Source organism: Mastomys coucha, unplaced genomic scaffold (genome assembly GCF_008632895.1).
Source record: "Mastomys coucha isolate ucsf_1 unplaced genomic scaffold, UCSF_Mcou_1 pScaffold21, whole genome shotgun sequence".
NCBI classification, from domain to species: Eukaryota; Metazoa; Chordata; class Mammalia; order Rodentia; family Muridae; genus Mastomys; species Mastomys coucha.
The window spans coordinates 20,104,859-20,122,808 of NW_022196904.1; the positions used below are offsets into that span (position 1 = coordinate 20,104,859).

General features: G+C 38.2%; 1 pseudogene; it reads left to right on the plus strand.

Annotated features, from left to right (window-relative positions):
* The first annotated feature begins 8,138 nt into the window (after positions 1 to 8,138).
* Positions 8,139 to 17,950, plus strand: part of LOC116100314 — an 11,814-nt pseudogene continuing 2,002 nt past the window's right edge.

Sequence of the window (17,950 nt, forward strand, 5' to 3'; positions counted from 1 at the left end):
ATTTCATGAAGTCATTGTTTTTAATAGCTGATTAGTACCCAATAGTGTAATGTACCACATTTTCTGTATCAATTCCTCTGTTGAAGGACGTCTGGGTCCTTTCCAGCTTCTGGCTATTATAAATAAGGCTGCTATGAACATAGTGGAGAATGGGTCCATAGTGGAGAATGTTGAAGCATCCTTTGGGTATATGCCCAAGAGTGGTATAGCTGGGTCCTCAGGTAGTACTATGTCCAATTTCTGAGGAACCTCCAGACTGAGCAATGTGTGCTTTGAGCTTTAGTTTAGTGCATTTTAGGTATAGATGTTCAGAATTGAGAGTTCATCTTGGTAGATTTTTCCTTTGATACATATGAAGTTTCCTTATCTTTTTTGATAACTTTTGGTTGAAAATCAATTTTATTGGATTTTAGAATGGCTACTCCATCTTGTTTCTTGGGACCATTTTCTTGGAAAATTGTTTGCCAGCCTTTTACTTTGAGGTAGCGTCTGTCGTCACTGAGGTGTGTTTGCTGTATGCAGCAAAATGTTGGGTCCTGTTTACATATTCAGTCTATTACTCCATGTATTTTAATTGGGGAATTGAGCCCATTAATGTTAAGAGATATTAAGGAAAAGTGATTGTTGCTTCCTGTTATTTTTGTTGTTAGAGGTGGAATTATGTTTGTGTGCATATCTTCTTTGGGTTTGTTGAAAGATTACTTTCTTGCTTTTCTAGGGTGTAGTTTCCCTCCTTGTGTTAGTGTTTTATTATCCTTTGTAGGCTGGATTTCTGGAAAGATATGTAAATTTGTTTTTGTCATGGAATACCTTGGTTTCATAAATTACCATTTATGGTAATTGAGATTTGCTGGGTATAGCAGCCTGGACTGGTATTTTTGTTTTCTTAGGGTCTGTATGACATCTGTCCAGGATCTTCTGGCTTTTATAGTCTCTGTTGAGAAATCTGGTGTAATTCTGATAGGTCTGCCTTTGTATGCTACTTGACCTTTTTCCCTTACTGCTTTTAACATTCTTTCCTTGTTTTGTGCATTTGGTGTTTTTATTATTATGAGAGGGGAGGAATTTCTTTTCTGGTCCAGTCTATTTGGAGTTCTGTAGGCTTCTTGTATGTTTACAGGAATCTCTTTCTTTAGGTTAGGGAAGTTTTCTTCTATAATTTTGTTAAAGATATTTACTGGCCCTTTAAGTTGGCAATCTTCCCTTCTATACCTATTATCCTTAGGTTTGGTCTTCTCATTGTATCCTGGATTTCCTGGATGTTTTTGGTTAGTATCTTTTTGCATTTTGTGTTTAACTGTTAAATTAACTGTTGTGTCAATGTTTTCTATGGTATCTTCTGCCCCTGAGATTTTCTCTTGTATCTCTTATATTCTGTTGGTAATGCTTGCATCTATGACTCCTGATCTCTTTCCTAGGTTTTCTATCTCCAGGGTTGTCTCATTTGTGATTTCTTTATTGTTTCTATTTCCATTTTTAGGTCTTGGATGGTTTTGTTCCTTTCCTTCACCTATTTGATTGTGTTTTCCTATAATTCTTTAAGGGATTGTTTTGTTTCCTCTTTAAGGGCTTCTAGCTGTTTACCTGTGTTCTTCTGTATTTCTTTAAGGGAGCTATTTATGTCCTTCTTAATGTCCTCTATAATCATCATGGGAAGTGATTTTTGGATCCAGATCTTGCTTTTCCAGTGTGATGGTGTGTCCAGGACTTGTTATGTTGGGAGAATCAGGTTCTGATGATGCCCAGTGACCTTGGTTTCTGTTGCTTGTGTTCCTTTGCTTGTCTCTAGCCATCTGGTTATCTCTAGGGCTACCTGCCCTTGCTATATCTAACTGGATCCTTTCCCTCCTGTTATCTTGGTTTTGTCAGAACTCCTCAGAGTCCAGCTGTCTTTGGGACCCTGTGATTCTGGGATCCTAGGATACTGAGATCCTGGGTGTGTCAGAGCTCCTGGAAGTCAAGCTGCCTCTGGGATCCTAAGATACTGGTGTGAACAAGCTCCTGAGATCCTGTGATCCTATGATCCTGGGCATGTAACACATTTTTTATTGGGTTATTTTGTTTGTTGGCATCTAACTTCTTGAGTTAATTGTAAAGTTTGGATATTATCTATCTATCAGCCTAGATCTTCATCAGACCTAGGAGTGATGAAGATCTTTTCCCAGTCTGTAGGCTGCCATTTTGTCCTATTAATAATTCTTGGATAAGGGTTTGTCTATCTTGCTGATTTTCTCAAGAACTAGCTCTTGGTTTCCTTGATTCTTTGTACTGTTTTCTTTTTTATAACTAATTTATTTCAACACTGATTTTAATTATTTCCTGGTTTATGCTCCTCTTTGGTGTTCTTGTTTCTTTTTTCTAGAGCTGATATTCTATTTTATTAGATATTAAAAAGGCTACACCAGATAGTTTCTTGGGTCTGTTACCTTCAAAAACTTTTTTCTAGCCCTTTACTCAGAGGTAATGTCCATCTTTATTGCTGAAGTGTGTTTTTTTTTATGCAGCAGAATGATGGATCCTGTTATCATATCCACTCTACTAGCCTGTATCTTTTTATTGGGGAATTGAACCCACTGATATTCAGAGATATTAATGAGCAGTGACTGTTAGTTCCTGTTATTTTGATGTTGGTGTTGTTGTTGCTGATATGGAGTTACTTATTTCCTGTGTTCTTTGATATAGTTATCCTCCTTGAGTTTGAATTTTCCTTCTAGTATTTTCTGTATGACGAGATTTGTGGATAGATGTTGTTTAAATGTGGATTTCTCTTGAAATAGCTTGTTTTCTCCATCTATGGAGAGATAATCTATAAATTATTAGCCCTTGATGCTGTCATCTCTGATTTACCCATGTTTATAAGTTAGGCCTGGTTCTGTCTCCCAGCACTATGCTCACAGATATAAAACTCAGACTCAAAATTTATTTACAAATACCTTGGCCATATAGCTAGACTCTACACTGACTAAATCAAAACATAGATAACCCAATTATTTTAACCTACATTCTGCCATGTGCCTGGTTAACTCTGCTCAGGTACCATGTGTCCATCTCCTCACATCTTCTCCGGAAAATCCTCCACATGCCAGGCTTTATCCCAGAATTATTTCTCCTCCTGATGTCTCACCTTCTATTTCCTGTCAAAGACATAGTTTATAGGCTTTTTAGTTGACAGGTGATGCATCCATACAGTATACAAGGTACAATTCCACTTACTAATCCAATAAAAGGTTTTTTCTTTCAAGTACAAATTGAATACAATTATAACAATTATAGAAACTATAAGATATGACATAAAGTTACAATGCCCAGTCCACAGTATTTTGCAACTTTAAAAAATATTCTATTATCTATCCTATTTTGGTGTGTTCAAAGTTTTGTACTTAATTCAATTTCTATCCTAATTTGCATTACCGCCATAAAAACATACTCTTAGACCTAGAACATCTTTTTAAATTCTAAACAATTTAAGCTTATAGTAATATGTTGACTATCTAGTCTTCGATTCCTTCTCAACCTCAGAAGGAATAAATATTATCTAGGTATAAAGGAAGTGGAAGGACAGAGCTTCCAAAAATTATAGCAATGACAGAAACAGCTGGCCACCTGGACAGTCCCCAACATGCTCTATACCATTAGAGCATCTGTCTTCAACTTTCTGGCCCAGTATATCTGACAGACTTTTTGTGAAGCAGGAATTATGCAGGATTTGCTTACTTTGTATTGGCAGAGCTTTGCAGTCAACTTCCATGTGTCCATTTATCCTTTCTGGACATCATTCTATAGTTGAATAATGAGTATTTTCTCTGTCCAGTGGCAAGATTGCCACAATTGAAACAACTCCATATGGAGATTATTGATGTTCATCATCATTGAAATGAAATGATGGTACCGTGACTAAAAGGCAGACTTGTCTCTTATTCAAAACATTTTTTAATAATGAAATAAATTTAAATGTCATACTCTGTAGATCTCTTAAGTTTTTGAAGACCAATTATCTATTTGTATTATATCTAAATTCTCAAACATTGTTTATTCTTGGCTATTTACTAAGTGAATGACCTTGAAAACATTTTATTATTAACTAAACTGGTATCTAATATGACCATGAGTTTAACCATCAATTTATATTTCTTAGTCATCCTCAATAGTTTGTACTTTGCATTTTTATAATTACTAACAATTTGTAATTGTAGTTTTCAAAATGACTATGGCTTTGTTTTGCATCTTTAAGAATTATATAAGTAAAATACCACAAATAAACATTAAAAACATGTATATATTATATGCGTCAAAAATAACCTTAAAATTGTATCAATATACAATAACCCATACCAATGTATCAAAAATTACCTTATTTTTCTATCAATATACATAGTTCTATACCAATGTAAGATTATGGCTATAATATTTTTTTGTTTAGGAGTAGACTCAATAAACTACCTCTATTTGTCTAATTTCTTATATTTCTATATCCCCCTTTTTTCTTTAGCCCCTTTCCCCTTACCTAAGAAAGAAGAAAGAAAAAAAGAAAGAAAGAAAGAGTGGAAAAAAGAAAGAAAGAGAGAGAGAGAGAGAGAGAGAGAGAGAGAAAGAAAGAAAAGAAAGAAAGAAAGAAAGAAAGAAAGAAAGAGGAAAGGAGGAAGGGAAAAGGAAGAAAAGATAAATCCCCAAATCTAACCTCCCTATTTCATCTCCTCCCTGTCCAAGACCATAATTATTTGTAACTATCCCCATTTAAAAGACAACATCTAGCATCTATTAAATAACCAAAATTCCTTCTCTTGGAAATATGATGAAGTTCTTTCACAATTGCTTCCTGCTGATTTTCGATGTAGAATTCATCCTTGGTGCCCTCCCCCAAAATAGGAAAATGGTTAGCGTTTAAAAAGCTAGTAGTGAACATTTATTGTTCAGTCTCCATGTGCTGAGAAAGTTCAGGGGTTAACTGAAGTCCTGACTGGAATAGTCTGAAAGACTGGATGAACTGAGGTCATCTGGAATCAGCAGCTGTTCTGAAAGCAATTTCCCCAGGAACCAGCAGCCTGAGCCTGGATCAAGCATCTTAGAATCTTCGAGGGTGGATCTTGCCAGGGCTGCTTCCTTTCCACTCTGCAATATACAAACCTTACAAGCAATATATGGTTATATAAAGACATTTGTATACATTGTGCAGGGTACACAGATAAATTATGGATGATTTACTATTCTTTGCTTGAGCAGGTGGAAGACAGCTGTCTTTCTTTAGAAGTTAGTTTAAACATATAGTCAAACATTAATATAAATTCATGCCATATAAAAGTATGATATGTAGTAATAAGTAATGAGAATTCTGTAATGAACAAGATTTATTGGCTATGTATAGCTGAAGTTCTGACTAGAGACATCTTAAAGTCTCAGCCAGTTTTAGAGTTGTTCCAATAGAGGGTTTAGCATTATACATCACCAGTTCATTTAGTCCTTTTGATTTCCTCCTTTCTTTCTGCAGCTAAGATCTTCAGGAGTCTCCCTTTAGTAAATCCAAGCTTTATAATTTTTGAAGGAGTCCACAGCCTTTTCTTCTTTCCTGTTAACACAAACCTAGAACCTCTCTTTCAACATAGCATCCTTTTGTCCAGCAGTTTGAAGTCATCATAAGTATAGGCTGATTTAATCCAGCAGCTCCTTTTCTATTTAGGTCTACTGTATTCTGATCTCTCTCAAAGAGGGAGTACCATCCCATTATAACCATTGAGCTTATAATCACCTTCATTTTGATAATTTTAAAACAATTAATATTATTATTTATTGCAGTATTATTTCTCTGTGCAGCCTGGGCTGACCTGGATTTGTTCTGTATATTAGTCTTGCCTTGAACTCACAAGGAACCTTTCTGTCCCTGTCTTTATCACTCAAGCATTGAGATCAAAGGCATGAATTTAATTATTTTAGTATCTATGTAACCTTGAAAATGTTTATTTCATTTTTACTTCTTTCTCCCTTCTTTGAATATTATTACCCATATAGATATATCTGTCTTATCCTTTTCTCTCTTAATTTAATATCCTTTTCTGTATTCAACTTCATTCTAATTCCCTTCTATTTAGTGTATAAGCATATTCCCAAGTAACATTGCATCTGCTCAGAGGTTTTGCCTTGGGTTTAGTGCTATGCGCTAGGGTGAGCTATAACCAGCTCACCCATGGTAGCCCACATTTAAAAAGACTAGTTGTTCAGAGTAGCGTTGACACTATACCTCACTGGAGGTAGCAAGTCCCCAATCTATGTCATTTTAAATTGGACCATTGTCTGTCTGTGTGTCCAGTTGGATACTGTGATGGCAGATCACATTTAGACTTCAATTGGCAATAATCCCTTGTCTTTTAAAATCTAAAACAATATCATATTGTCTCTTGACATATATGTTTATGTGATGGATTTGTCCTTTGACAAAATGCATTTATATCCTGTATTCCCAAGCTGATAATGTGTAATATAGTTAATATACTTGACAGTATTGTTTCTTATTCTTTTGTCTAGTGGTATCTGGATTCCTTACATTGACTAGAAGAATATATCTTTCCTGGGGAAAAATGCTTTCAGAATCAGAAAAAGCATTATCTTTCTATTTGAAATTATAAACATATAATATGTGGATAAATATGCCTATATTGCTTTCTCTATATAAATTTAAGATTAATGCACATTTATTTTTAAAATTACTAAGTATATGTCTACAAATTATTAAGCAAAAAGCTTAACTAGTATCTTTAAGGGGAAAATTATCATTTTGAATTTTAGACTGTCATTTGCAAGTAGCTGTACCTATCACCAGAGGGTTTCACCCTGACTTTATTGTATAGACGAGTCTGGTCTAGAATTTACAGAGATCTTCTAGTCTCTGTCTCATGTGTCTGTTATGTTTTAGCTCAGAGGCCGAGTTGTCCCTTTGTATATAGGGAGAGACTTGTAAGCCTTCCACCTGATTTTGACCATAATGGTCAACCTAGGGCTGCATTTTCACATGCCATGAGCTCTGAGCATTAATGCTCATCAGACAGGATTGGGCCAACCTGCTGTGTCAAGGCTGGGAGAACCTGGAGCGGCTTATCCTACAGATGTAGTCTCCATGTAGGTTCCTCTCCCTCAGATGCTCTGCCCTTCAATTTCTGTGTTCTGCTTTTAAAATTAGTAGGGGCACATATATAGGTATACATATTAACTTTTATTGCATTATGATGAGAAAAGTTACATGATTTCAATTTATCTGAATTTGTTAACATTTAAAAACATATTTTAAGTAAATAGAATTAAATCACATTCTTATTTCCCTGTTCTACCCCAACTCCTCCCAGAGACCCCCCTTCAATACCTACAATATCTTTTTTGTCATATTCCTTAAAATATATAAAATATTATAACATTAAAAATGAATATTACAAAAGTTGTTTGATATAAAACAACAATCAATTTAACAGTGTTATATAGATGCTTGTCTACAACAATACTGAAAATACATACATTTTTCTCAATATAAATTTTAAATAACTCCAAACATATTAACTGTATATTTCAAAATAATACATCACTACTAGTATTTTCTTAAATGAACATAAATATATAAAGTCTTTTTGTTTGTTTGTTTGTTTTTTATTTAGTAGAGTTTAAAATCTTGGCTCTTACTGTGGTACAAGCCCAAAATAAGAACAATTTTTAGACATTGGATTTCATTGTAATAAGGCTGTACTTCAACGACCCTCACATCACCAAAGGATTTTACCTCCATCGTAGCTAAGCTGAGAGTTGACAGTTCTGCTGAGCAAAGGAATGAATTGTAGGCACGATTTTTGGATACAGACTTCCTGCTATGGTCAAAGCTATTTGACTTGAGTGAGTGACTTTATTCCCAGGCCACAGAGAACAGGTTACATTCATTTAAGAAATGGTGTGTGTATTAAGATGGTTAGTAGGGGCTTCTTTAAAAAGCCACTTTCTGTGCTTCCTCTCTGTAGACTCTAGTCTACAGCCATGAGTCTTGTGCTATTCTAGAAAGTTTCATCATTCTTTTTTTAAGAGACCAGACCTCTTGTCAAGCTAGCCTGACTTTTCTCTACTTTTTACTCAGGCCCTTTAAGGCTGTAAGCTTGGGTTCTAGTTGCCCCATGTTGGTCATCATTTTGGAAGTTAAGTGTGGTTCTTCCTCCCAGCCCCATCACCTCAGAAGTAAGACTCAGACTCAAAATAGATTTACATATACCTTGGCCATATAACTAGGCTGTACTTTGGCTAGATCAAAACTCAGATAAACCAACTATTAACCTACCTTCTGTCACATGGCTGATTATCCCTGTGCTCAAACACCATGCTTCTGCAAATTCCCAAACCATGCCTGGCTCTATCTCAGAATTCTTTCTCCTCCCAGATGTTCCACCTTCTATTTCTTGCCTATTCCATAGGCTTTTTAACTGACAGGTGATGCATCCATACAATATGCAAGATAGTCTCTCTACAGCCAAGAACGTGTGTGTGTGTGTGTGTGTGTGTGTGTGTGTGTGTGTGTGTGTAGACCTGTGTATGCAGGAATACAGTTGATAACATTGATTACAATGTTTCCCCCTCCAGCCCTCACTCTGGATTGACAGTTGAAATGGCCCTTATTGAGGGTTTTCCTTTTCTCTCTTTTTACAAGAAAGGTGAGAGCTTGCTGAGAAGAGACTACAACATGCTCTAAGCTTGATCGGAGAAACAGGTCCTTGAGAGAAGCACAGGTATGTGCACCTAAGGGGGCACTGTGTCTTTCTCAGTGGAGTCTCCTTGCTCTGAACTGTTCCTGGGTTATTGGATCCCAGAAAACAGGGTAACTGTGCATCACTTCTGAGAAAGAGGCACTGTCTATTGTCTCCCTTTTCTGTGCATAGAAAGTCCAAAAGGAGATTGATCAGGTGATTGGCTCACACTGGCTACCAACCCTCCATGATCATACCAAAATGCCATACACTGATGCAGTCATCCATGAGATTCAGAGATTTTACATCTTGCCCCGATTGGTCTACCACCAAAGACACACTGTTCCGAGGGTACCTGCTCCCCAAGGTGAGACCAGCTTTGATTCCTCATCCTTACTCCATGAGCATATTCCACTCTCCTAATTACCAACCTCATCTTGTTTGTTGTTTCCCAGCATTCCGTGTTTCTTGGGAACTGACTTTTTTGCATATGGGAGCCAGAGCATGTTAACATCTTTGTATCTTGTAGCGTCTCCTAGAACACTGAGATGTACCTCATCCTGAGTTCACCTCCTTGAGCAACCAGACACCTTCAATCCTGAGCACTTCCTGGATGCCAATGGGGCACTGAAGAAAAGGGAGGCTTTTCCGCCCTTCTCCACGGGTGAGCAGACCTGTGATTCTTTTCCCAGACACCAGAGGGCAGTCCTACCCTCCGGGACACAAATAGTAATGAGTCTGTTTACTGAGTCTATCCCACCTGCCTTGCCTAACCATCCTATTCACCCTGGCTGTAACCCCATGTGGGGACTCTTGAATTAAATAAGTATCCTAATCAGGAGGAATTTGGAGAAGTATGTAAAAGTATGTAAAAGCCTCTTAACCTGGGAAAATTCATTTTCTTTCTTTTTTTCGAATATGTATATCTAATGTCCCCAAAATTGGAGCTAGAAATAGTTGTGAGCTACCATGTGGGTGCTGGGAATTGAACTCAGGTCCTCTAGAAGAGCCTCCAGTGCTTTTAACCACTGAGCCATCTCTCCAGCCCTCATTTTCTTTTTTCTTTTATAATTAGGAGAAAATCTTTTTAAATAAGTGAAAACATTTGTCTTTAATCATGTTTAAATGCATAACTAAAGAGAATCCTTACAGAGAACAAAATGAGCTCAGTGCAAAGGCAGGCTTCCACCCCTGCTCCAGAAATAAATAACAGATTAATAGAGGAGATGGGAGCACAGAGTATTCCATTGTCAGAAAGCCCATGACATCCTTAAAGCCAACCAGTAATTCCTATGCAAAGTCCTAAAAATAGCAGAAGATGACTTCTTTGCTTCAGGAACTGTAATGACCAAAATAACCCATCAGTTCTTTTTAGTTGCATCAAATTCATCAATTGTATCCCTTGGTCTTATGTTTCTTTCTTTCTTTTTTCTCTATTATCACAAATAGATGGTTTTCTCATATAATATATCCTGATAACAGTTCCTTCCCTCGACTCCTCCCAGTTCCTCTCACCACCTCTCCCAACCGGATCCACTCATTAGAAAAGAACAGGCTTCTAAGAGATAAGAACAAGCCATAGCAAAATAAAATACAATAAGACAAAAACCCATCACATTGAATTTGAGCAGTGCAAACCAACAGAAGGGAAAAAGCACAAGAGAAGGTTCAAGAATCAGATACACACTTGTAAAATCCACACACAAAAATCCCATGGTGATACTGAACTGAATTGTATAATTTATACACAGGGAGCCTGGTACAGGCAGGCCTGTGAGGCTCTCTGTGTGTAGCCTCAGTCTGTGAGTTCATATGAGCTCTGATCATGTAGACTTAAAGGTTTTGGTCTACTGGTGTCCTCCATCTGCTCTCCTCTTCCACTTTTTCCACCTCCTCTTCCTTAAGTTCCCTGAGCTCAGAGGGGAAGGATTTGAGACATCCCATTTAGACCTGTGGTTCCAAGAACACTCTCTCCCCCGCTCCCCTCCCCCCTCTGTGTGTGTGTGTGTGTGTGTGTGTGTGTGTGTGTGTGGTGTGTGCGTGTGTGGTGTGATGCCTGACTGTGGTTTTCTGAATTTGTTCCCATCTGCTTCAGGTGAAAGTCTGATGATGGCTGTATAAGGCAACAAGTTACGAATATAACAAAACATCTTTAAGATTTGTTTTATTGTTACCTTTTTTTTTACCAGTAGCATTTGGTTTTGTCCTAAGTCTCTGGACAATCTAGTCACTGGTTCTTTGTCAAACCAGACGTGGGATGGCTACTACCACAAGCTTTGTGCCACCATTGCACCCAAGCACATTTTCCAGCTTCATTGCTGAGTATGTTTCTCTTTCAGTAGTCTGCAAACCACATTCCATATCAAAGACACTAGAGCATGCAGATGGAGGTTCTCTGTAGGCACCAGCTCCCTGTGTCCACTGAGTTGTGTGTCTGCAGGTTCTTGCTGTTGCTTCTGGAAAGAAACCTATTGTCTTGGCAATATTCTGGGTTGTTTGGAGATTTCTATGAGACGCCTTTGGTTGACAACTCAATGTAACCAACTCCTGGTACTAGTAGCTTCATTTAGTAATGAGACATAGCCATTTGGGACTATATCTTTCTCATTATTTGAAGACATCACTAGAATAACCTGCATACATTTTAGGAAGTTTCTACTGTACTAGGTTTCTCTACAACCCCTTAAATACCTCTCAATTCTAGCTATCTCTCCCCACATTGTATCCCTCAAACCCATCTTCCCTCCCCATCTGATCCTTCCATTCCTGTTTCCTCTGCTGTCACTAGTCCACCCATATGATCACTTCTATTTTCCCCTCCCAGGGAGATTCCTTTCTTACACTTGTCAGAATGGCTAAGATCAATAATGCAAGTGACAGCTCATGCTGGCAAGGATGTGGAGCAAGGAAAACAGTCCTCTGCAGTGACAATTTTGGAGTTTTTGATTCTTTGAAAAACACAGAAATACTGTGGGAAAATACTGTGGGAATGTGTGGTTTTTTTTTTTTTGTTTGTTTGTTTTTTGAATCCCAGGTATGGAACATGGGGTTGCTTCAGATTTTTCACAGGAACTAACTGTGGTTTGGTATGATTTTGCTAGCTGCAGATAGTTCCAGTAATTATGTGACATTTAGAATTCTGGGGACTTTTCAGAGAGTATATAAGTACTGAGAGGCTGGGTAGCAGGTAGTTGGTTGGTTGATGTTCATCATGGTTTGTTAAGTATTCGAGCATGGAGTAGAAATAAGAGGAGGGGGAGGAGAAGGAGGAAAAGGAGGAGGAGGAGAAGGAGGAGGAGGAGGAGGAAGAGGAGGAGGAGGAGGAGGAGGAGGAGGAGGAACTTAGATATCCTGACCACAAAGAACAAACTTGCCCCAAGGGCCTTGATGCCCCTAGCCAGCAAGAAATCTAAGGATAATATTACTTACCCCCTTTAAACCCCTCAATTTATTCAGGAATATCTTTTCTTTTCTATATAATTCTAGGGGGTAGAAAGGGTAGAAACCAGTGGAGAAGGATGGAAGAAAGAAGAATCCACAGAGTAGTAAAAGAAAAAAACAGCTACACTCCTCCATTGCGGGTGGAAGTACAAACATGTTCAGCCACTATGGAAATCAGTCTGGCAGTTTCTCAGAGGAGTTAATCTACCTCAAGATACAGCTATACGACTCTTGGCCATATACCCAAAGGACGCTTCATCCTACCACAAGAACACTTTCTTAACCATGGTCATTGCTGCTCTATTCATAATAATCAGAATTGGAAACAACATATATGTCCTTCAACAGTAGGATAGATAAAAAAAAAGTGTTACATTTATACAAAGAAGTATTATTCATGTGTTAAAAAATGATATTAAATTTGCAAGCAAATGAATGGAATTAGGGAAAAATCATCTCAAGGTAGTTTCGATTTGCATTTCCCCTGATACCTAAGGATTTTGAGCATTTCTTTAAGTGTTTCTCAGCCAGGACTGGTGGGACAGAGGAAGAGGTGAAGATCTACAGGCAGACTACCTGGCTCCCAGGCAGGAGTGGCCTTTGAGCTAACAATGAGTAAAGATTCATTTTCATATGAAACAACAGCAAGAACAACTGACATCATCTATGAATACTGTCATGAGCTGGGTAGGATCTTGACCACTGGGGAGGCATTGAATTTGTCTCTGAACAGTGGAGTGATAGAGCATTTCTTGACACACTCATCTCTGTTTGCATTAAATATTCTTTGGCTTGTCATAAGAGAAATCAACATTATGAGCATATATCTGAGCAAAGAAACCATTCACACAGGATAATATCCTAAACCAGAGAAAGTTCAGAGTTACAGCATCCATCAATGTCGACAGTGTCTATAGATAAAAGAGGGGTTGGGCATGCACACACAGCTCGATTAGTGCCAGCTCCATTTTTACCTTACTTGGCCATGCAAGAGAGGGTATCATCCCGGGATTAGTCAAGTCCTTTGAGTGACTGAGACTTGTTCTTCATTGGAAGAATATAATCTCAAGTTACTGTGTAGTCCAGTTGACTATCGTGTTTGGTTAGTTTGTTACATACAGAAGCTGCCTTTAGCCAAATCCAGTCAGTTTTAATGGACTCTGTAAGATGGAAACACAGAAACTTTGTGTTCAGATTTCTTTTCTTTTGGAGAAAGGGATGTTCTAGAAACAGTTCCATAGGCTTTGGTCACCAGCCCCTCCCCTTGCCACAATCCTCATGTTAGGGATCAAGCCCAGGGCTGTGTGGATTTAAGCAAGTTTTCTGGCAAATAATCCACACCTCCAGCCCCTGCCTGATGCATTCTGGAAGATTATTTTCTGGTGGTCCTCTAGGGATCTAGAAGATCCCCCTTTGTGCCCATCACTCACCGAGGGGTTTTAGGTAAGTGCTCTCCTGCTGAGCCATGTCTCAGTTAAAAACTGTCCAGTCTTGAATATAAGTGACTTCAGTGACCCTGGGCTCAGCCCTACTCCTGGCTCTGTCTGGTATAATAGCCTCTTTCATATTTCATCTTTGGAGTTGGAGACACATAGGGCAGTGAGATAAAAAACTGAATTGTTCATAGAACAGTCCAAAGATTAGAAAGGCAGGCATGTGAAGAAAAAAAAGATAAAGATAAATGAGCAATAGAGAAGCAAGGACATTGAAACAGATGCCAACAAAGAGAGGTACAGAGAGAGAGAGAGAGACAAGGCAGCCCCAACAAGAGGAAACATTTTGTGACAATGAGGGAATGAACATGAGACAGAAGAGGGGTAATGAACCAGACAGGGAGAGAGGGGGAGGACAGAAAAGGAAGTTGGAAAAGAACACAGCTAGAAATTGACAAAGGAACATGAGAGAGAACAGAAAAGGAACATGTGACAAGCTGTCCTTAGACAGAGAAAGGGGGTGGTTATGATGATATCTAGGGAATTGAGAAAGACACAAACAGAGAGAACACATCAAAAGACATGTAGTGGTTGTAGGTACATACATGGGTTCAGGGAGACTATGATAGATGGGGGTGAGGGGAAGAGACAGAGACCAAGATATGACATTAAGCTGTTCTGGAAAAATCTAGGTCACAGATCCAGTTCTAGGACAATCATCTCAGAGAGCTACTCCATAAATGACTAAGCTCATGTCATCTAAATTCTGGAAAGGAGATTCCCAAGGAGATAGGGTGCTTTTCTAAATACACCCACACAGGCACAATTTTCTTTCTTTCTTTTTTTATTGGGTATTTTCTTTATTTACATTTCAAATGTTATCCGCTTTCCCAGTTTCCCCCTCTCTGGAAAACCCTTATCCCATCCTCCCTCACCCTGCTTCTATAAGGGTATTCCTCGACCCACCCACCCACCCACTCCCACCTCCCCGCCCTCTATTCCCCTACATTGGGGCATCTATCAAGCCTTCATAGAACCAAGGATCTCTCCTCCCAACTGATGCATGACAAGGTCATCCTCTGATACATATGCAGCTGGAGTCATGCGTATTCTTTTATTGATGGCTCAGTCCCTGGGAGTTCTGGGGGGTCTGGTTGGTTGATATTGTTGTTCTTCCTATGGGATTGCAAATCCCTACAACTTCTTCAGTCCTTTCTCTAACACCTCTATTGGGGACCCTGTGCTCAGTCCAATAGTTGGCTGCAAGCATCTGCGTCTGTATTTGTAAGGTTCTGGCAGGGCCTCTCAAGAGACAACCATATCAGGCTCCTCTCAGCATGCAATACTTGGCACCCACAATAGTGTTTGGGTCTGGTAACTGTATATGGGATAAGTTCCCAGGTGGGGCAGTCTCTGGACTGCTTTTCCTTCAGTCTCTACTCTATACTTTATCTCCGTATATGCTCCTGTGAGTATTTTGTTCTTCTAAGAAGGATCAAAGCACGCACACTTTGGTCTTCCTTCTTCTTGAGCTTCATGTGGTCTGTGAATTGTATCTTGGTTATTTGGAGCTTTTGGGCTACTATCCACTTATCAGTGAGTGCATACTATGTGTGTTCTTTTGCAATTGGATTACTTAACTAAGGATGGTATTTTCTAGTTCTATCCATTTGCCTAAAAATTTCAAGAATTCATTGTTTTTAATAGCTGAGTAGTACTCCATTGTGTAAATGTACTACATTTTCTGTATCCATTCCTCTGTTGAAGGACATCTGGGTTCTTTCAAGCTCCTGGCTATTATAAATAAGGCTGCTATGAACATAGTGGAGCATGTGTCCTTATTACATGTTATAGCTTCTTCTGGGTGTATGCCCAGGAGTGGTATAGCTGGGTCCTCTGGCAGTACTATGTCCAATTTTCTGAGGAACTGCCAAACTGTTTTCCAGAGTGGCTATACCAGCTTGCAATCCCACCAGCAATGGAGGAGTGTTCCTCTTTCTGCACATCCTCCCCAGCATCTGCTGTCACCTGAGTTTTTGATTTTAGCCATTCTGACTGGTGTGAGGTGGTTTTGATTTGCATTTCCCTGATGACTAAAGATGTCCAGCATTTGTTTAGGTGCTTCTCTGCCATTTGATATTCCTCAGCTGAGAATTCTTTGTTTAGCTCTGTACCCCATTTTTAATAGGGTTATTTGCTTCTCTAGAGTCTAACTTCTTGAATTCTCTGTATATATTGGATATTAGCCTTCTATCGGATGTAGGATTGGTAAAGATCTTTTCGCAATCTGTTGGTTGCCTTTTTGTCCTATTGACAGTGTCCTTTGCCTTACAGAAGTTTTGCAATTTTATGAGGTCCCATTTGTCAGTTCTTGATCTTAGAGCATAAGACATTGGTGTTCTATTCAGGAATTATTCCCCTGTGCCCATAAGTTCAAGGCTCTTCCCCACTTTTTCCTCTATAAGTTTCAGTGTATCTGATTTTATGTGGAGATCCTTGATCCACTTGGACTTGAGCTTTGTACAAGGAGATAAGAATGAGTAGATTTGCATTTTTCTACATACTAACTGCTGGTAGAAGCAGTACCATTTGTTGAAAATGCTGTCTTTTCCACTGGATTGTTTTAGCTCCTTTGTCAAAGATCAAGTGACCATATGTATGTGGGTTCATTTCTGGGTCTTTAATTCTATTCCATTGATCTTCCTGCCTGTCTCTGTACCAATACCATGCAGTTTTTATCACTATTACTGAGTAACACAGCTTGAGGTCAGGATGATGATTCTGCCAAAAGTTCTTTTATTGTTGAGAATAGTTTTCACTATCCTGGTTTTTTTTTATTCCAAATGAATTTGCAAATTGCTCTTTCTGACTCTATGAAGAATTGATTTGGAATTTTGATGGGGATTGCATTGAATATGTAGATTGTTTTTGGCAAGATGGCCATTTTTATTATATTAATCCTGACAATCCGTGAGCATGGGAGATCTTTCCATCTCCTGAGATCTTCTTCGATTTCTTTTTTTTCAGAGACTTGAAGTTCTTGTCATACAGATCTTTTACTTGCTTGGTTAGAGTCACACAAATGTATGTAATATTATTTGTGACTATGGTGAAGGGTGTTGTTTCCCTAATTCCTTTCTCAGCCTGTTTATCCTTTGAGTAGAGGAAGGCCACTGATTTGTTTGAGTTAATTTTATATCCAGCCACTTTGCTGAAGTTTTTTTATCAGCTTTAGGAGTTCTCTGGTGGAATTTTTGGGGTCACTTAAGTATACTATCATGTCATCTGCAAACAGTGATAATTTGACTTCTTCCTTTCCAATTTGTATCCCTTTGACCTCCTTTTGTTGTCTAATTGCTCTAGCTAGAACTTTGAGTACTATATTGAATAGATAAGGAGAGAGTGGGGACCCTTGTCTAGTCCCTGATTTTAATGGGATTGTTTCAAGTTTCTCTTCATTTAGTTTGATGTTTGTTACTGGTTTGTTGTATATTGATTTTATTATGTTTAGGTATGGACCTTGAATTCCTGATATTTCCACAACTTTTATCATGAAGGGGTATTGGATTTTGTCAAATGCTTTCTCAGCATCTAATGAAATGATCTTTTTTTTTCTTTGAGTTTGTTTATGTAGTGGATTACATTGATGGATTTCTGTATGTTGAACCATCCCTGTATCCCTGGGATGGAGCCTACCTGATCATGATGGGTGATCATTTTGATGTGTTCTTGGATTTGGTTGGCAATAATTTTATTGAGTATTTTTCATCAAAGTTCATAAGGGAGATTGGTCTGAAGTTCTCTTTTTTTGTTTGGTCTTTGTGTGGTTTAGGAATAAATATAATTGTGACTTCATAGAACTAATTGGGTAGTCTTCCTTCTGTTTCTATTTTGTGGAATAGTTTAAAGAGTGTTGGTATTATGTCTTCTTTAAAGGTCTGATAGAATTCTCCACTAAACCTATCTGGTCCTGGGTTTTGTTTTTTTTTGGGGGGGAGACTATTAATGACTTCTATTTCTTTAGTGATTATGGAACTGTTTAGATGGTTTATCTGATCCTTTTTTAACTTTGACACCTGGTATGTGTCCATAAATTTGTCCATTTCATCCAGATTTTCCAATTTAGTTGAGTATAAACTTTTGTAATAGGACCTGATGATTTTTTGGATTTCCTCAGGTTCCATTGTTATATCTCCCTTTTCATTTCTGATTTTGTTGATTTGGATACTGTATCTGTGCCCTCTGGTTAGTCTAGCTAAGGGTTTATCCATCTTGTTGATTTTTCATAAAGAACCAGCTCTTGGTTTGGTTGATTCTTTGTATAGTTCTTTTTGTTTCTATTTCATTGATTTCAGCCCTGAGTTTGATTATTTC